Below are 21119 nucleotides of genomic sequence, written 5' to 3'. Positions count from 1 at the left end.
GCGGGGCCCGGCGGCTGAGCTGTACCAGAGTGGTACCCAGGCAGGGAAGAGGATGCAGCGGATGAAGGATGCTCTCGGGGGGCTCTCCTCCTGGGAGCGGTCGTCGGGTGGGGGGGAGCGCGTTAGGCGTTTCGTTTTCTTTTTAAAATGACCACTGGATGCTGTCCGCAGTTTCCAGATCTGGACGGTACTTTTTAAAAAATTGTAGTGGAGTTTGGTGGTGCCTTTTTTTTTTTTTGCCCTTTTCTGAAGCTCTTGTTGAAAAGCACTTGTTCCAACCTCGTGAGACGTGTGGCTGCTAGCTCGGGGCGAAATCCGGCAACACTTCTCTTCCCTTGAAACTGCGAGGACGCCGGCGGTGGATGAACCTGCTGCGAACACGGCACACGGCGTTCATCTAGGTGGGGAGGGGGGGTGAGAGGAGGAGGCAACACGCAGAGGTGAAGTGGGGATTTTTACCCGAGGCCTAGGAGGCAAAGAGTCAGGCTAAGCAAGCGACTACTTGGCTGGGTAGGCAAGGCTGAGAGTGAAAAGCCACCCCTGTAGCACCGTAGCTGAGCAGATCTGGGCTCGGCAAATCTGCATCTAACACTTTGCTATGCCACCTTGTCTCTTGCCCATGTCATTTGGAACTGCCTGTTTGCCTCTTAAGTCAGAGGAGATTTGGAAAATGAGGATGCAGTTGTCACAATGATCGCATTTCTTTAATGAGAGGATTCGTGCCTGTTCTGGTGGGATCTGAAAATCGCTTCTGCCCAAGATAAAATCATCTTAGCAGCCAAACCTATCTCTAGCTTGCGCGCGCACATGCACACACACAGTTGAAAGACAAATCCAAATAGGCACGAGGGTTTCTTTTCACAGTTAGTGCTCTAACTAACCTTTTAAAAAAAACACAATGAAGGGTTTAGTGTGACTCAGAAGTTTGCACGTCTCTACAGTGCTGGTTGATTCATTTCAAAAGAAGAAGAAACCCTGCTCCTGGGTCTGTCAATTGCTTTATTACATTTGGAAGGAAGGTTACTGGCTTTATTTTAATTCAAATATTTCTGTTGCCCAAATCTATCTTAATCCCAAACATGGGAATGTGCCTTGAATGAGGTCAGCTCTCTTTAATGAATGTCGTACTATAAAAAGAAGAGAGGACACCCGCCCACCCCCTTCCTCATTGTCTGTGCTTGTTAATTACGGTTACCCGATGAATAGAAAGCCAGCCTTAAAGGAGCTCTTCCATGACTGGCTTTCAAACAAGCTGAATCCTTAAATCAATGAAACCAAAAAGTATGCTTATAAATCAATCAGACTGCCTTGGGAATTGATTTCAGTGAACAGGGGCCTTGTCTAGGCTCCTTTCTGTTTGATTTTAGTTGAGTTGGGCTCAGTTTCTTGCTCTCTGTGGTTTGTATCTTTCAATTCGGGTCCTTTCTTTGAGACATTGGTGGGGGGAGGGATAGGAAGGAATGTTAAAAGGGGGAAAGCGGGAGGGTTAATTACTAGCCATCTGCCCTCAGAGTGCAGGTATTTTTCCACACCAGAGCAAACAATCAGAGTCTAACCCTCCTGTGGATTTTGAACACATCAAGATGTTTTTTTTTTCCCCCAGCCTGTCTTAGTAGAATCAACATTTTTCTCTCTGGCAAACAGCTGAGGGCAAATCGTCTCAGAGAGCTGCCGACAGATAGTAAAACAAAGATGTGATAAAGAAAGCAAAGATGTGATCAAAGTTTAAAAGCCCCCACACACATACACACACATACACACACATACACACGGCCCATGTGGGCCTTTGATTCTGAGGCCAGTGCAAGCAAACAGACTAATAATTAAGCATTGGGACAATATTGATGAAGCAACAGTCTCTTTTTGTTTTTGCTGGCTATAATCACCAAAAACATCTCCTGCTTAGATAAGGATGAGCCCTGAGACGGCAGAATGCGCCACAAAGGAAACCCGTCTGCTAGACTTCGGGGAATGCTTTTATAAGAAAATGCACTCCCGTGTGAGAACAGAATGAGTCTTCATTCTTTCTTCATAAGAACAAGCAGCAATAGTTTTTTTAAAGATAAGGAAGATAGAGATAGATTGACCATGGGGGGGACCCCCCCCCCACCTCCATGGCCGCAATGCATCACACAATTAAACACCCATTGATTTCAGTGCACTTAACAGTGCGCCAAAGTTACAGCCAAGGTTTCCTTTCTCTCGTCGAGCCCCTTCCCAACAATCTGTCACAGCAGGGCAGCTCCTAAGAAGAACAATAAAACCCTGGAAAAGTCATCAAATTCATTAGCAACGCAAGAGATGAAATATGACACCAGAGGAGCAACTTACTGCAACAATAAAAAAAGTCAGACACACGCAGGCACAGCTAGCCCAGGAATGGTCTAGCTGATGCGCCCGTCTTCAGGCACTGCTATTGCAAATGGAAGATTTTCTGCCTTGCATGCAGTATATGCTGCCTGCCTTCACGAAAGAGCTGGCTCTGGTTTCGTTATCCACGGGGCACCAAAGGGAGCTGTTCTCCAGTAATAGTTGCATATCTTTTTATTTATGCCTCATGTTTGTCCCCAGTGGGGACCCAAGCAGAGAATCTCCTCTTGCTGTTTCATCCTCCCAACAACCACCCTGTGAGGTAGGCTAGCCTGAGGAGGACTGGCCCAAGGTCATCCAACAAGCTCCATGGCAGAGTGGGGGATTTGAACCTGCATCTCTCAAGTCCCAGTCTGAAATTCTAACCACTACTATACCATGCTAGCTCCAGGCTAGTTGGTACTCAAATGTACTGGGTTTGAAACCTTTGAATTGTTTCATTTTCTACCTGATATGCCCTTGGGATATCAGTGGAATTGGTTGTTGAGGTTCCTCCAGTATGATGCCTGATGGGTCAAGATTATGTCCATGCTTTTCTATTTCCATTACTTGGTTTTGAGCGCTTTATAGTGAGGGTAGTTCAGTGGCGTATGACAGTGTTGATTTGGTAGGTCCATTTGTTAATTTCAGCATGAGTCAAGTTCTTCTGACTTGGCAGCAGGTCACTTATTTGCTGAGCAGAAACAGCCATTCTCCCCATTATATATCAGAATGTGCTAATGAAGAACCCATACTTATTTTCTCCCATCTGTGGTAGGAAAGGAAGGAGTTCGTAAGCTGTTCTGGGATTACTTACATTGAGAAAAGTAGGGTATAAATCCAGACTATTCACAAAGGTTACAGTTGAGGGAAGGGAGGGGTGCCATGCAAGGGAAGGGAAGTGAGGGCGGAAAAGGAGTGAGAGGTGGCATGCAAGGGAGGGGAGGGAGGGGTCCGGCATCTGGACATGGCCCACCCACCCTAGCGGAGGGAGGGGAAAGGGAGGGAGGGGTGGCAAGCAAGGGAGAGGAGGAAGGGGAAGGGGGTCCACTTTCAACCTTCTAGGGGAGAAAAATCAAAATGTTGTAATGGGGAATGAGTTGAACAGAGAACAAAACCCAGTGGGCCTTAAGCAAGCCCAGAACAAGCTAGTCAGAAGAGAGAGGGCAGCTTTGCACCCATCTCAACAAACTGATTGTATTCCCTGAAAAAATTATCTCACTGAATCTAATGTCTCCCCATATCTTACGGAAAGGCCAGTGAGAACTGAGGACAGAAGGCAATTTCCAACGTGCCCAGCTCTGCTGTCAGTTCCATCACACACCCAGGCCCCTAGTGGAAAGAAAAGTGTGCTGCATCAGAAACGTATCAACCAACTGCCTGGTGTTTGTACTGATGGGCTTCAGAGTAATACCTTAGCTGACATATCTGATGCTTGGCACATTGGCAGAGCAAAAGAGGTAAGTTATAGAAGAAGAAGAAGAAGAAGAAGAAGAAGAAGAAGAAGAAGAAGAAGAAGAAGAAGAAGAAGAAGAAGAAGAAGAAGAAGAAGAAGAAGAAGAAGAAGGGGGACGAGGGGGAGTTTGGATTTATACCCCACTTTACTCTCCTGCAAGAAGACTTAAGGTGACTTACAAGCTCCTTTTCCTTCCCCTCCCCACAACAAACACCCTGTGAGGTTGGCAGGGTTGAGAGAGTTCCAAAGAACTGTGACTAGCCCAAGGTCACCCAGTGGGAACATAGGGAGCCACATAACCTCTCTGGCGTAGGAGATGCTTTGGCAGCTACTACTGGTCCCCTGTTCCGTGCAGTAGGACAGGACAGCTGAGTAGAAACAGGCATAAGGCCACACCAGAAAACAGTAGCTGACACAACTGGCCGCCACACCAATCACTGCTTGTGAACTTGCCAAAGTCACGGCAAGAAAACAGTGCATGCACCCCTTCAGAATTGAAAGTATTCTACAAGTGGAACTCAGACATGGCCATGTGCTCTCTGGCTTCCTGCTGCAAGGTCCTTTTGGGTTCTGGAGGGACTGTGCTGTTAGAGCCCATTAATATGTTACCAGCAGCAAAGTGTTCCAGTCTTCTTAGGATCACACAGACTCAGAATCCCCATGTGGCTTGAAAGCTTCACAACCATCCAAGTCTTACTTTCTCTGGAAGAGTAAGCTAGAATTCTTCTCCCTGAGATGTTAGCTTTCCAAGTGCAGACAGATTTTGGAAAGGGAGGGAGCACATTTATGTACGAGATCCCAAATGTAGCTTCTGAGGAATTACATCCCATGATGCCTGCACAAGAAATTCTCGGTGAATATCCGGATCAGTTTTTACAGTGTGCGTGTGAAGTGCCATCAAATCACAGCTGACTTATGGCAACCCAGTAGGATTTTCAAGGTAAGAGACTAGCAGAAGTGGTTTGCCATTGCCTTCTTCTGCACAGCGACCCCAATATTCCTTGGTGGTCCCCTTCCAAGTGCTAATCAGAGCTTTGATGATGTGTTCCTGCATTGTAGGATGTTGGACTTGATAGCCCTTGGGGTCTCTTCCAACGCTATGATTCTATCATTCTATGAAAGCTGACCCTGCTTAGCTTCTGAGATCTAATGAAATTAGGCTACCTGGACCATCCAGGACAGGGCACAGTGAGCCTACCTACAACTCTTTGACGCTTTACACCTGCCTGTGTAAATAATGTAGAGCTCAGATGGTTTGATGGCTGAGAATCTGAGGGGCCTCTGCAAGTCCCCGGTTCAAATCTCACCTTTCTCAACAACAAACCCACTAGAACGTCCCTGGCCCTTGGGCACCCCAACTCTGCAATAACAGGGATTAAGATACCATCCTACATCACAGGATGGTTGTAAGAATTCGGATAACTGACAAGAAGTGCTACAAATGCTCCGATGCACTGTGAAGAAGTAATAATTTATGTTCATGCCTACTAATCCGAACATGCATCCACCAAATGTGATTCAAAGTTTGCTGCATAATAAAGGAGGGAGGAAAGAAAGGGTTGCCACAGGACAAAGTTCGAAACCAGCCCACAGAAGCCTTTATTGTGCAGTGGATCAGACGCAGCACTCAGAAAGAATCAGGGTTAAGGGAGGGGCAGGAAAGAAGGCCAGATCCCACACCAGGTACGTCAAAGCAAACATGGTTTGATGGAGTATGTTGAGCAACGCTTTCCAAATGCCTGTCTCAGGAATGCAGAGAGAATGGAACAATGGGGGGTGGGGGGAGTGACACAAAAGCACCCATACGACTTACCCGACTTATTTACCTTTGATCGGAGCATGTTAGGTCTAATTAAAAAGGCTTAGCAAGAGCATTAAGACAGGTTTTTTACGACTCAAACACAGGCTGCTTGTGTATGTTCTTGGCAGCCTTCTAAAATACTGCCTGCATCTCAAACAATTAGCAACCAGCTCCCCCAGTGCTTGAAGGGCTCAGTTTGGAAGCATTCACAACTCTCTCTCTCTCTCTCTCTCTCTCTCTCTCTCTCTCTCTGTGTGTGTGTGTGTGTGTGTGTGTGTGTGTGTGTGTGTGTGTGTGTGTGTGTGTGTGTGTGTGTGTGTGTTTTAAGGCCTCTCCCCTACTTCAAGGATATTTTTCAAAAAAGTGGGGGGGGAGGGATCTTGCTGCTGCTTTCTTGTGGCCAACCTTGTCAGGAACTCACTGATCAATAAAAGTAAACTGGCGCCTTCAAGATTTGATTGAGCTGGAGCAAGAGAGCCTGAATAGGCCTAGCTCAGCCATTAGCAATCCCCCCAGGTTATGAGAAATGGAAGAACTGCACAGGTAAAACAATATTATTAATGATACAGTAACTTTTGCAAAGAGGTGCCCGCTGAGATGAGCGGAGATGCTATCCAGGAATCCTTGAGGCAGGCAAACCAGGGCTGGAAGAAGCCCAGAGCCTTAATTCCCTAGCTGTTCCATCCTCCTGACATTTTTCCCAACTCCTTGGACAGCCTCAGTAGCTTGAGTTTCTGCAAAAAGTGATTCTGTGTATCAGAATTCGGAATATCTTATCTGGCTTCCTTTGCTGGCTTTGGGGGTAACCAGAGGCAATGGAGGATTCCTTCCCTTCCCTTTTTTTTTTACATCTGCATCAGAAGGAGATTTTCTGCACATGCAGCTTTTCCTGCAAGGACCAGGAGTCGCCTGTACTGGCAGCCCTGTTTTTAACTTGGTTCTTAAAGGCACCGGATCCCGGTCTTTCTGGGCACTCCTCGCTACTATCCATCCAAACAATGTGGTGGAGGAGGTGGCCTGCCAACCTTTCTTTTTTTTTTAACATGCAGCAAATTAAGCAGTCGGCCTCTTTTGTGACCCTTTCACAGAAAGCCGCACCTGCTAAAGGTCTCCATGGGGAGGCTGCCATTCAAAGCACTAAAGAAGGGGCCTCAAGGAAGTTGGCAGGCCAAGTGGCAGCGATACCACCCCTCCGTCATGTTGCAAACGTTGAAAGCCGCTGCTGCAGAAGAGTCATAATCAAAAGAGCACACCAGGCAATAACAGTAACATCAATTCCCCTTTGCAACAAATCACCCATCTTCTGCTTCTCCCTCCTCCAACTGGGCACTCCCCAGTCCAGCCCCTGAGTACAAAGGTGGGGGAGAGGAAGAAAGGCCGTGACAAATGCAAAATTCCTATATTCACCCCCACATGGAGTCACAGCGGCTAAGGGAGATTCCCCTTCCCCCCACCCTTATCTCTTGGTAATTACAGTCCTACCCTGTCATCTGTTTATATTATAATCATCATTTTAATAATTATATCGACAAAACGGTCACTGAAAGCACATCCTTGGAGCTGGAATTTATTATGAGTGAATAAAACCTATTATGCATTTAAGGCGCCGCAGCACAAATGAAGTCTTCTCTCCAGCGTCTCTTTCACTAGGAGCGGAGGTGGGGGGGAAGGGAGAGGCGAAATGAGCTGCCGGCTTGTTTTTTCAAGACGCAAGAGGGACATCTAGCAGCCAACGATGGCATTGCCTTTCCACATTTATCCTCCGCTCCGGGGATAACTGGGATGCTGGCCGTTAAGAGGCCTCTGGTGGCAAGGAACTTCACCTTTATCCCAACCTACAAGGTGAAACCCAGTTTTAATTGCTGACTCTCTCTCTCTCTCTCTCTCTGATCCTTCACTAGAAACTTGTATTGGTTTTGGATCAGCTTAACTGTCATGTGCATGGGAAGATGGCATTACATAGATGGCATGACATAGCCCAGGGGTCTGCAAACTGCGGCTCCGGAGCCGCATGCGGCTCTTTCAGCCTTATACTGTGGCTCCACGTGGCCTGGAGGTCGGAGGGTAGCGTGGGCATGTCCCTCCAGCCCTCCAGAGCAGCGCTGGAAGGAAAGGTGAGTGGAGGGGCCGAACCGGAGGCAGCTCCGTAGATCTTCGGGGCTGTGGAAAACGGATCCAAATGGCTCTTTGGGTGGTAAAGGTTGCTGACCCCTGGCATAGCCCGATCTTGTCAGATCTCAGAAGTTAAGCAGGATCGGCACTTGAAAAGGAGACCACCAAGGAAGGCTCTGTAAAAAGGCAATGGCAAACCACCTCGGCTTCACACTTGCCTTGAAAGTCCCTTGCCTCCTGGCATCGCTATGTCAGCTGTGACTTCACAGCACTGTACACACATAACTGTCATGCCTTCCCACTCTCCCCAAGAATCCCAGCCACTGTGGGGTGGATCCCACTGAATGTTTTCCATGGGCAGAAGAATTTCCACTGGCAGAATGGGACTTTTCTCACTTCCCCCTGATGTGTGTGTAAAATGCTCTCGGGTCACAGGCGACTTGTGGTGACTCCATAGGGTTTTCAAGGCCAGTAATTAAGCAGAGGTGGTTTATCATTGCATTCAGTATTTCTTGGAGGTCTCTCTTCCAAGTACTTAGCTGAGCTTCTGAGATCTGACAAAATCAGGCTAATATTATACTATTCCACATCCCTTCCTGCCCCATACAGCAGCCCAAAATGCTCCCTGAAATGTGGTATTTGGGGCAGCAGCAGGAGACAAAGAACTCACACTTCTTAGAAGGAAATCCTTCCAAGCAAAGAAGCACTCTGTACGGCAAGGTACAGAAAGAGCCCCCCCCCTCCTCCATTGCAGAACTACAGTTCCCAACATTCCCTTGGGAACAACCAATAACTTAAAGCACTTAAATCTGTACCATAGATAAGAGCGTACACTCAGTGGTGGGATTCAGCAGATTCATACCATCTCGGCAAAACCGGTTGTTAAAATGGTGCTTGTAAACAACCGGTTGTTAAATTATTTGAATCCCACCATTGGAACCTGTTGTTCAATTATTTGAATCCCACTACTGCACAGGTGTCAAACTCACATCCCTCCAGATGTTATGGACTACAGTTCCCATCATCCCCTGCCAGCATCATGCTGTAGTCCATAACTGTAGTCCATAACATCTGGAGGGCCGCGAGTTTGACACCTATGCTACTGCGTACACTCATCCTAGCTCTTCTCGCCTCTTTCTCCTTGCTGAGCATTTCAAGAAAAAGTATAAATGCAGCGAAGTGGTGAGAATCTCAAGCATGCAAAGGGAAGCCTAGGTTCTAATCTCCATTCTGCCATAAAGCTAATTCCAGTGATCTTGGGTTGGGGTTCTCAGCACTGCCTCAGCAAATGCAGGGAGATTTTGAGGGCAGCGCTTGGGGAAGGTGAGTTGGGGTGGTTGGAACAAAAAGACCTTAGAGACATAGGGAAACCCCTAGGGCAGACGTGTCCAACTCTGGCCTTCAGATGTTCATGGACTACAATTCCCATCAGCCCCTGCCAGCATTATGCTGTAGTCCATGAACACTGTGAGGGTCAGAGTCGGATGTCCCTGCTCTAGGTCCCATTTTGGCCACTTTTTCTCCTGCTGTTCCTTTGTGGAGGGCAGGGGATTGGGCCTGAGGGGGGTTACCTGCTGTGGGCTAGCAACGGCGAGTCTACCTTGGGCCAGTCACCATCTTTCAATCTCACCTACCTCACAGCATTTATTAAATAAATTCAGAAGGCAGCAAAATATTAAATAAATTCAGAAGGCAGCAAAGTCAGCCATTTGCTGGGGCCCCAAACTACCTGGGATCCACCCACAGAAACACAGCATGGGAGAAAAAATGTCACAGCTCCATGATTTTGCCTCCAATAGAGACTGTGGAGGTCGATACAAAGGATCACCATTCTCCACTCGCAGTTGGCATGCTAGGGTTGCCAGTTCTGGATTCTCCACTCGCAGTTGGCATGCTAGGGTTGCCAGTCCTGGACTGTGAACTCAGAAAACGGTGCCAAGGAGGAAGCTCAGGGAAGCAGAGAAGCATGGGAAATGTAGTCAGTAGTTTGCATGGGAACTGAAGACCTTTTCAAAACATTTCAACCAGAGAATTGCTTTAAAGGGGGATCCATTTAAAAAGTTTTGAGGCTGCAAATAGAATGTTTGTGAGTAAAAACAATGTCTTGCACCACTCGTCTCCTGGCTGCCGCCACTGCCAAGATCCAAGAGCAGAGGCCGGTTGACATGGTGGTGGTTGCTGTGGCTCGCAGGGCAGAGAGACATTCCAGAGCTGCTGGCCCCTAAAGAAGCCTGAGTAGCCAATCACTGCACAGGACTCACTTCCAGCCAGTCATTACACATGGCTTGGCTGGAAGTGAGTTCTGTGCAGCGATTGGCAGGCAGTGAGTCGTCACCGCACGTTCCATTCTTTATGACTTATATGGTATGATGCAGTGGTGGGATTCATATAATTTAACATCCAGTCCCAGTGGTGGGATTCAAAAAATTTAACAACTGGTTGTTTACAAGCACCATTTTAACAATCGGTTCTTCCAAAGTGGCGTGAACCTGCTGAATCCCCCCACTGGTATGATGTCTTAATAATTTGTTGAGTGCTCTAGACTATTTCAAACACTTAAATGCCCTTTATGCCTCCTATTGTTAACCTCATACTGCAGCTTGCCTAAGGCCATCCCATTTCACAGCCAAGGAAAAAAAATCGAAGCTAGGAATTTTCTAGCCTTTTCATCTGAGCATTTTCCCACATACTGACACTCACCATTGTGTACAGTTGAGTCAATATTGTGCTTTTTGCATCACTTGTGAATGCAGTTCATACAGGAGAGGGTTTGGAAGATAAATCAAATGGATATTGCAGCCATTCATTTTAGGAAACAATTTCAAGCAAAGCCACTATGAGCTTTGTATGGGAAAACACTCTAACTCAAGCTGGCTCTTATCTGTGCCAAGATTCTACTCAAGTGAGAAGATGGTTTTGCTATCAGATATCTTACCTGAAGTTCTTTGCTACCTGCTGCTGGAGAAATTACCAGTCAGCTTCTGGCACAGTGAAGCAGAAAGGCGAGCCAGTGCAGAAACTAACCCAACTGAACGATCAGCAAAGAGACTGATTCACACATGCAGGCACGTTCAGCATTTGATGACTGTTACACTTCTGAATGGCAGCTGAATGTCACGCTTTGTTCCTGAGGCGAGGCAAGATTAAATGATGGCTTTGTCTGTGGTGTGAAATCTGTGATGGGCAATTCACACATGACAGTCATCTCTGGGTTTTCACCCAGGCGATTACGTGTGTGAACCAACTGTTAAATTCACACTTGACAAAACCAGCTGTTAATTTTCAGGCCACATTTTTGAGAGTGTGGATTGAGAAGGGTGTGATTCTGTTGTTGCAGCGCAAACAGTTTTCCTATCTGCCACCTCCTTATAGGGTATAGCATGCTCTCAGGCCATAGAATTACTAAAGGTACCACTTTTTTTACCCATCCCGCTATCAGTGCAGAGTTGCCAAATGGGGAAAAAGCAACCTGCTGTGCTCCTCTGCCTTACACAGTGACTGGATCTACAAAAATCGGTACATGAATTTATCTCTGAAGCACAGAGACAAGAATTATCATCTGCCACACTCCACAGATCAAGTTGCTTTTAAGGGCACAGGAGCATGGTGTCAGTTAAGAAGTTGACAGCCATACACCTGGACCTTTTAATGGCAAGCTGGCACACAGAAATGTAGAAGGTGAAGCTTGTTTCTGGCTCAGATATGGAAAGCAAACTAAGTATAGGCATTGGACAGGGCAGACTGGAATTATTTGTCACCCTAAGCAACTGAACCTCCCCAGACTGATCATATGTCTGCTGAGCAGTATAACATTTGCACATTAACTGATCAAGTGTTAGCCAGGATATTTTCTCCTTATTTTCATTCAAATTCCCGTAACTTGATTACCTCACTATTGTCCTCTAGAGAAAGTAATCAGCACAGAATATGACCTCCACATTCCTGGGTGCCCTCGCAAACACGGAATAGAATGCCAATGACACTTGAAAGCAGATATCTGGGGAAGTGAAATGAATAAATCTCAAAATAAAGGCTGTCCTGGTTTCTCTAGATGTTAACCTAGCTGAGACAGGTGCCCCAGGGATTCCGGTACACTAGGAAGTTAGCGAAGTAAAGAAGGTAAGCCATATCTTTAGAAAATGTACATGCTGCCTCTCCAGAGACCTCTCAAGGCTACTCACAGAATAAAACAATACAATAAAATACTAAAAACAACACCACAAACATTGCCAATAATAAGCAAACCATTAAAAAGCACCAAAAAGCTTCCAGTGGAACGATGTTTCATTCTGGTCGAGCCGCTGAGTGTTCCCAGACTGCGCATTGCAGATAGGGGCTATTTTACTGGCTGTAGAGCAAGTTTTTCTTAGTCTCCCCAGATATTCAGGACCTTAAATTTGACAGGAGGACTGGAAGGGTTTGGTTTTCAGACCCAATAGTTCTGGAAAAATCCAGAATCAGCAGTTTGAGTGAGCCGCTGAGCTCTTGGAAACAGCCTCCCCCTTTTCTTTCTTTTTTTTTCCTCATTCGTCTTCCTTTCTTTTTCGTTCTTATCTTTTCCTTTTCAAATCTCTTTTATTTTTTTAATAACAAATGGTTCTGCATCACTCGAGGAAAAAGACTCTAAGTATATTGGGAAAAAAGCTTCAGCGTATAAACCAGGATATAAAAACAGCATAAAACAGCAAGGTAAAAACAAGGTATAAAAATAGAGTCTGAAAACAGCAGTGCATAAAAACAGCATAAAACAGCAGGGTAAAAACAAGGTATAAAAATACGGTCTGAAAACAGCAGGGCATAAAAACAACATAAAACAGCAGGGTAACAAAACAAGGTATAAAAATACGGTCTGAAAACAGCAGGGCATAAAAACAGCATAAAACAACAGGGTAACAAAACAAGGTATAAAAATAGGGTCTGAAAACAGCAGGGCATAAAAACAGCATAAAAAACAGGGTAAAAAACAAGGTATAAAGATAGGGTCTGAAAACAGCAGGGCATAAAAACAGCATAAAACAACAGGGTAAAAAACAAGGTATAAAATAGGGTCTGAAAACAGCAGGGCATAAAAACAGCATAAAACAACAGGGTAAAAACAAGGTATAAAATAGGGTCTGAAAACAGCAGGGCACAAAACAGCATAAAACAACAGGGTAACAAAACAAGGTGTAAAGATAGGGTCTGAAAACAGCAGGGCATAAAAACAGCATAAAACAACAGGGTAAAAAACAAGGTATAAAGATAGGGTCTGAAAACAGCAGGGCATAAAAACAGCATAAAACAACAGGGTAAAAAACAAGGTATAAAAATAGGGTCTAAAAACAGCAGGGCATAAAAACAGCATAAAACAACAGGGTAACAAAACAAGGTGTAAAGATAGGGTCTGAAAACAGCAGGGCATAAAAACAGCATAAAACAACAGGGTAAAAAACAAGGTATAAAGATAGGGTCAAAACAGCAGGGCATAAAAACAGCATAAAACAACAGGGTAAAAATGGCATACATAGGACCTGGGACTGGTCCTGCACTATGGTTACTAACTGCCAGGTAAGGCTTGGAGTTCTCCTGGAATTACAACTGATGTTGACTAGAAAAAGTGACAGCTTCAGAGAGTGGAGGCTACTAAGATCCGTCCCCTTCCCAAACTCCTTCCTCTCCAGGCTCTGTCCCCAAATAACCAGGAATTTCTCAACCCAGGATTGGCACACCTTTTTTGAACTCTTCTCATTACTTATTTCCACACTAAAAAAACTCTCAAAACATGCTAAAGGTACACATTTAATTCCCCCCCCCCAAGAATTAAAACAAATGGCTGTTGTACCCTTAGCATTTTGCCTGCATCAGTGACTGGCCTCTTCAGAGGTATGTCATGGCAAGTTGTATTTTTCTCCATAGCACAGTGTGAAATGATTGTATAGAGAGGTATATATTTCTGTCCACCTCTAAGGGGAGTGAGGCATATTTGCATGTGTCTGAGTGGAGTTCCTTTGCTGTTGCATTTGCTGACTGCCAGTGCAAATGCAGTTGTGAATGTGATTGCCAGCCATAGATGCGGGCAAAATGTTAGGAACAAAAAGTACCAGTCCATGGCTGCACAGCCCAGAAAGCCCAAACAGCCAGTTTGATTCCAGCTGTGAAAGTCTTCAACAGTACAATTAAAACTTGACAACTTTTTAAGAATAGGAAATAATCCAAGCTGGGGTTCAGAAGGAACTGGAAAACAAGAAACATTTGGAAATCCTATCCCACCCTCAAGCATTCTCTCAGCTCTTGGGAGTTTGAACATGCTGATTTCTCCTTCTCCCTAATGGCCAAGTTTTCCCTTTAATTAACTCTTAACAGCACTCTGCATTCTGTGCTCCTCTAGTGGATTCTGCCCTTCTCAGACTGATTTTTAAAAGATTTTTTTATTTACAGGGTCCTTTTTTTCTGCTTACATTCAGAGACTCCCAAGCACGTACCCCTGTTTCCCCGAAAATAAGACCTGTCCCGAAAATAAGCCCTAGCATGATTTTTCGGGATTTTTGGAGGTTGCTTGAAATATAAGCCGGACTCCAAAAATAAGCCCCAGTTGCAGATTCCCCAGCGCAGCTGATTTGGTCACATGGGGGGGGGCACAAAATTTTAATGATGCTGCATTTTATTTATATATTTATATATTTATATATTTATATATTTATATTAACCCTTTCCCATTAAAATGCAGCTCCCCCATTAAAATGCACTCTCCCCCATTAAAATGCAGTTAATACAGGCTATATATATATATATATATATATATATATATATATATATATATATATATATAGAGAGAGAGAGAGAGAGAGAGAGAGAGAGAGAGAGAGAGAGAGAGAGACTGTATTAACTAATATTAACGGATCTTAATCTGATATATGTGCTCTATATGAGCCCTTCAGGGGAGGGCGGTCTATAAACCTAATTAATAATAATAATAATAATAATAATAATAATAATAATAATAATAATAATAATAATAATAATAATAATAATAAAATCATGGGGAAAAATAACCCTGAAAATAAGCCCTAACTCATCTTTAGGAACAAAAATTAATATAAGACCTTGCCTTATTTTCGAGGAAACACGGTGGAGCGTTATATGTAGCTGGCCTGATTTTTGCTGTTTTCATCATCCACGCAAAGGGCAGCCAATTCACTATTAAATATAGACAGGGGGAGAGAGGAGGGGGATCAATGACAGCTGATGCCTCCCAAAAGTGGACATTTTCCAAACTCTTCCGATCTGTCCCACCAGACCAGCCTGCTCTGGATTCCCCTTAGCTCAGCATGGATTTTTAAAGATCGCGCTCAGCCTTTATCATGCTTAAGTGATTCTGAAAAGCATCCTCCTTTGGCTGCCACGAGTCTGAGCACAGCAGAAAGGAGAGCAACTAAGGATCTTAGCTCTTTCAGGACACATTCACTGAAAGCAGGTAAATATTTCTGAGCTTAAAAATAACCGTTCGTATTTGCCTAGCAGGTATGTGAAGCTAACAACTCAAAGATGCTAAAACACAAACAGGGAGACATCGAGGGGAAAGATTCCAGAAGTTTTTGATGGTTGTCAGCTGAGTTGCCAAGGTTACGACCTGGAGAGTCTCTCTTCTTTTTAAAATCTGTTTATTAAGACCCACATTCTCTGGCCCCTTGGTCTCCCCCTCTGCCTTTTATGCTGCATTCATGGGGCACAGGGGTGGGGGCTTGCTAACTTTATCTACTGGCTACGCTGCTTATCCCGTTGATAGCAATTTGATATGCAGCAGTTTGGACACTGTGACATTTAACTCCATGCCAGCTTTACTTGCAGAGTTCGGTACATCAGACCTTCGTTCAAGGCACAAGCAAGGCCTTTTCTAGTCATGACAATTCCAGTAAGGCTCCTATGAATAAGAGAACCAGCAGTTGCTGTGTCTGCTGCTAAGGTGATAGTTTCAAAGAGACAGAGCAAATCTCCAGGTTGCATCTTGATAATCCTAGTTCTGAGGAAATTACTGAGTTTTTCCTCCCTCATTGGTTCCTTTGAAATCTACCAGCATGGAGTAGTGGTTAAGAGTGTTGGACTCTAATCTGGAGAACCAGATTTGATTCCATGCTCCTCCATGTGAGCAATGGACTCTGGTGAACCAGGTTTGTTTCCCCACTACTCCACAAGAAGCCTGCTGGGTGACCTTGGGCTAGTCACTGTTCTCTCAGAACTCTCTCACTCTCACCTACCTCACATGTGCGGATTCCGCATGGGCCAAAAACAGCGGTGTGAAAACAGTGGAAAATGGTTCAAAATGGTGTAAAAGGATTTACCCCGTTTTCACTCTGCTGTTTTTGGCCCATGTGGAATCCGTCATGGTGTCTTTTGAGTAGAGAGGAAGGAAAGGAGTTCATAAGGAGATTCCTTATCTCAAAGGGAGCAGCAGTGGCGTAGTGGTTAAGAGCAGGTATACTCAGATCTGGAGGAACCAGGTTTGATTCCCCACTCTGCCGCCTGAGCTGTGGAGGCTTATCTGGGGAATTCAGATTAGCCTGTACATTCCAACGCATGCCAGCTGGGTGACCTTGGGCTAGTCACAGTTTTTCTGAGCTCTCTCAGCCCCACCTACCTCACAGGGTGGTTGTTGTGAGGGGGGAAGGGTAAGGAGTTTGTAAGCCCCTTTGAGTCTCCTATGGGAGAGAAAGGGAGGATATAAATCCAACTCTTATTATTATTGTTGTTGAGAAAAGGGGGGAAGGTATAAATTCAAACTCTTCTTCTTCTACCTGGAAAGGTGGTAACCTCACTTAGCGATGAAGTCAGGCAATGTCCTTGTCTAACTTGCTATACGGCAGCTGTGGTTACCAAGTTTCCAGGAAAGAAGCCGCTTACAAGCCACAGAAAAGGAAAGCAGTGGAGGGAAGAAGCAGATTGCATTTGCGGTATGACAAGAATCAGCAACTTTAATCGCCACGATGTTCCACACAGCCTTCCTTGAAAAATTAATTCCAATCACTTGAAGAGCTCCATGAGGATTGAGAACTGTCTGAAGGCCCATAAACAAAAGGTAATTAGAAACAGGGGGAAGCATTTATGGGGTACGTTGGGGATCTGGATTCGGCCCGCTCTTATTTAATACCTTCATTAATGACCTGAATGAGGGAGTAAACAGCACGTTAATGAATTTGACAGATGATGGTAAATTGGGAGGCATTCTGGAACGCAGACGAGCAGCGAGAATGAATACGAACAGGCCAAGAGAGATTAGAAAGAAGGCCAGCCGTTCAGAGAGAGGCTTCCTTGGTAGAGGCAAGCTCGAGCACCTGGACATTAAACACAACAGCTACGATAGCCAGGCTCACACGGCAGTAATAGCTGAAAGAAATCCAAGGTCCTGAACCAAAAGCAGGTGCCAGGTGATTCAGGGGGTGCCAGCAGGGAAGGGGCTTTTTGAGCAAATATCGGCAAACGTCCAAGATATAGGCTTCAGGAAAACAAGTATGGCTATATAAAATGAACAGCTGGCTGAAATGGTCAGAATCTGGCAACCTTCATGCCTATAAAGTTGACTTATGCAAAATTGGATCACTTAGTTGGCCCACTTAGCCTAAGACTGATTATTCTGGTTGAGATCCTTTTATTTTTCAATGTTGTTACCCCACCTTAGACAGAGGTCTCTAGGCAGCTCACGATAGAAGTTAAAACGATAAAACGGACAATGTAAACATCATAAAACAATAGCACTGAAACAAGAGGAACATAAACATTAACCCCAACCTCTCCTTCCTCACCGACACCCCCATCCTCCAGACTAGCAGCTTCAGAGGGCCTTCCAGGGAGGCTAGCCAAAATTCCTGGGTGAAGAGAAAAGTCTTCTCCAGTCACCTAAACTTGTAAAGGGTTGGCGCCTGGTGTATCTCCAGGGGGAGACTGTTCCAGAGCCTGGAATCACAGTGGGGGATTCAAACAATTTAACACCCGGTTCCAATGGTGGGATTCAAAGAATTTAACAACTGGTTGTTTACAAGCACCATTTTAACAACCGGTTCTGCCGAAGTGGTGCAAACCTGCTGAATCCCACCACTGCTCCCATGTCCCTCCCAGCCCCGCCAGCCATGCCAGGTTTTGAACTGGGAATTTTTAACATACCAAGCAGATAGTGGTCCTTCCCCAAATGATGTCACCGGACACCCGGTTTGTTCAGTGGACATTTTAACTTTAAAAAAAAATTATTGTATCATTTGAATTTTACAGTTTATAGTAATTTCCTTCTTCATACATTTTCAAACAATACTTTTTCCCCCTTTTCTCCCTCCCCCCATTACTTCTTCTTCATAGTTTTGTCACACCAACAGCAGTAAGTTCATTCTCTGTAGCCTCTTCTCCCATATTTCTTCATTGACTCGAGCTTCTTTCATCCAGTCCATGTATATTATCCATATCTTCAAAATTTCATTCTGTTTATCTTGCCACGTCTTATTTTTGGTTAGTATATTGAAAATATCAAGTGTCACTTGTTCCCAGATATATTCTAACCATTTCTGAAGTGTCCATTTTTTTCTTTTCAGTGGACATTTTAACTTGAGACAGTTGTGACCAGAGGTTCCTACTAGCTGCCTTTCTGAAAGCCTCCACAGCAGAGGTGGGATCCAGCAGGTTCTCACAGGTTCCTGAGAGTAGGTTACTAATTATTTGTGTGTGCCTAGAGGGGGTTACTAATTGGTGCTTTTGCCATGTGATTTTTGCCTTAGTTACGCCCCTCCTCTCAGCAGTAGCGCACAGAACTTGAAGCAGTCTAGCAGGAGGTGCACCGGCGTGCGTGGCAGCCTGCATCTGCGTGCATTCGTTTCCCGCCCAAGGACTGGTGCAGCGGCTGCGTCCTTGCCACAGCCCTGCCCAGGAATGCCCTGCCCCCGGAATGCCCGGCCACGCCCCTGTCGTGCCCCTCCCAGCCCCACTGGCACTACGCCTCAGTTTGAATCCTACCACCATGGGAACCTGTTACTAAAATTTTTGGATCCCACCACTGCTCCACAGTTCCCTGCTGTGATGGGTTATTTCAGTGTAGGACAATGAATAGGAAACCAGCATTGTTTTTCTTTATTTGGGAAATTATTATGGTATTTCTCCAGAGGCCTGCCCAGTGTGGCTCGGAAAGTTACAAATGAGAAAACGATAACAACAGCATAAAATAATTACAATTGTCAAGTTATTAAGTACTCAGCCAGAATATAAAATCTAGGGGAAAAATATTTACCAGGCTTGTACCATCCTCAGGTTAGAAAAAGATACAAGCAACTTTTAAAAAAATCCAAACCTCTTCATTAAAAACTTGAGTAAGAAGAAATGGTTTGAAATATATACAAGCCATTTTAAAAGATCAAACCTCTTAACTGAAAACTTGGGTAAAAAGAAATGGTTAGGCTCCTAACCTAAATGGTTAGGTACTTGAAAGGTAGTAGGGTAGGAGAAGAACAATAGGAAGGACATTGCACAAATGAGGTGCTGCTACTGAGAAGGCCCTGTCTCTGATCACCTTCCACCTCATGTCTTCAAGTAGAGGCACAGAGAACAAGGATGATCTTAACTGGTGGAGGTGATATTTCAAGTTTCCTGGTCCCAAGCCTCCCACGTAAAAACCAGCTCTTTGGATTGTGCTCAGAAACAGATGGGCAGCCAGTGAAGACCTTTCAACATAGGGGTGATACCCTCATAACATCCAGTTGAAGTTTCCAGACAATTTTTAAAGCAGCCCCACGTACAGGGTGTCCTTTTAAGCCAATCACAGTTCATCATGTCCAATTCCCACTTTTCAGGGAACCATTATAGTTGATGCCAACACTGGATGGGGTGGCCCTCAGTGGCAGCCTCAGTCAAGAGCCTAGGGGTCCATCTGGAGCCATCCTTGTCAGTGGAGGCCCAGGTGGCCCATACAGCGAGGGTGGCATTTTTCCACCTTTGCCAGGCTCAGCAGCTGTCTCCATATCTCTCCCGTAATAACTTGGCCACAGTGATCCATGCACCTCTAGGCTGGACTACTGTAACTCTTTCTACGTTGATCTTCCCTTGCCCCCGATTCGGCATTTAAAACTGGCTCGGCATGCAGTGGCATGGCTTCTGTCTGGAGTTTTTCTGCAGGAGTGAATCACCCCGGTCAGTGGTGGGATTCAAATAATTTAACAACCGGTTATTAACAAACAGTTCTGCCAAACTGGTGCGAACCTGCTGAATCCCACCACTGACCCCAGGGTGCTCCATGAGTTACACTGGCTGCCAGTGGAGTTCTGAATCAGGTTCAAGGCGTTGGTTTTAGTCTTTAAGGCCATTAGCGGACTGGGACTATCGTATCTTGGGGGCCGGCTCTCCCCCTGTTGCCCCATACATGCCCTCCGATCAGCAGAGGCAAATCTACTGGCAACACCTGGCCCCTCTGTGGTGCAACTGCCTCGACTAGGACCAGGGCTTTTACGGCTCTGGCCCCAGCCTGGTAGAACGCTCCACCTACTTCCTTCAGGGCCCTGCAGGACTTGAAAGAGTCCCAGAGGGACTGTAAAACAGAGCTGTTCCACCAGGCATTTGGTTGAGGCCGTCGCATCAATTGGCCTCCTACTTAAAAAGTCTCTCCTCAGGAAAGGTGGGGGAGGATTGTGAGAAATGCTGCCAGCCATGTGGTTTTAGCGGATTGTATTTGAATTTATTAATGTATTTTATTTCAATCTATTAAATGTAAGCCGCTCTGAGCCCTCTGGGGGAGAGCGGCATATAAGTTTGATGATGATGATGATGATGATGATGATGATGATGATGATGATGATGATGATGATGATGATGATGATGATGATGATGATGATGATGATGATGATGATGATGATGATGATGATGGTGATGGTGATGGTGATGGTGATGGTGATGGTGATGGTGATGGTGATGGTGATGGTGATGGTGATGGTGATGGTGATGGTGATGGTGATGGTGATGGTGATGGTGATGGTGATGGTGATGGTGATGGTGATGGTGATGGTGATGGTGATGGTGATGGTGATGGTGATGGTGATGGTGGTGGTGGTGGTGGTGGTGGTGGTGGTGGTGGTGGTGGTGGTGGTGGTGGTGGTGGTGGTGGTGGTGGTGGTGGTGGTGGTGGTGGTGGTGGTGGTGGTGGTGATGTAGTATCTGCCCAAGCTGATAAAAAGCCTCATGCCATGGAAGAGACCGGAGCCTTTATCTGTAGTCATCTGAGCCCCAAGGTACCCATGTTAAACTCTGGGATGCTAGTGAATGGTATTTCTGAAGTCCTATGGTCCCTCCAACATGCATAATCAGAGTAGATTATGTAGATTTTTGGGGTCTCTGCTTTCTCTGCTCCAGCCACCCATTCATGATGTGAGTAAATACTGGCCTTTCTTTAAGGTTGAAGCA

This window comes from Sphaerodactylus townsendi, linkage group LG13 (genome assembly GCF_021028975.2).
Source record: "Sphaerodactylus townsendi isolate TG3544 linkage group LG13, MPM_Stown_v2.3, whole genome shotgun sequence".
Classification (NCBI taxonomy): Eukaryota; Metazoa; Chordata; class Lepidosauria; order Squamata; family Sphaerodactylidae; genus Sphaerodactylus; species Sphaerodactylus townsendi.
This window is presented reverse-complemented; position numbering follows the sequence as displayed.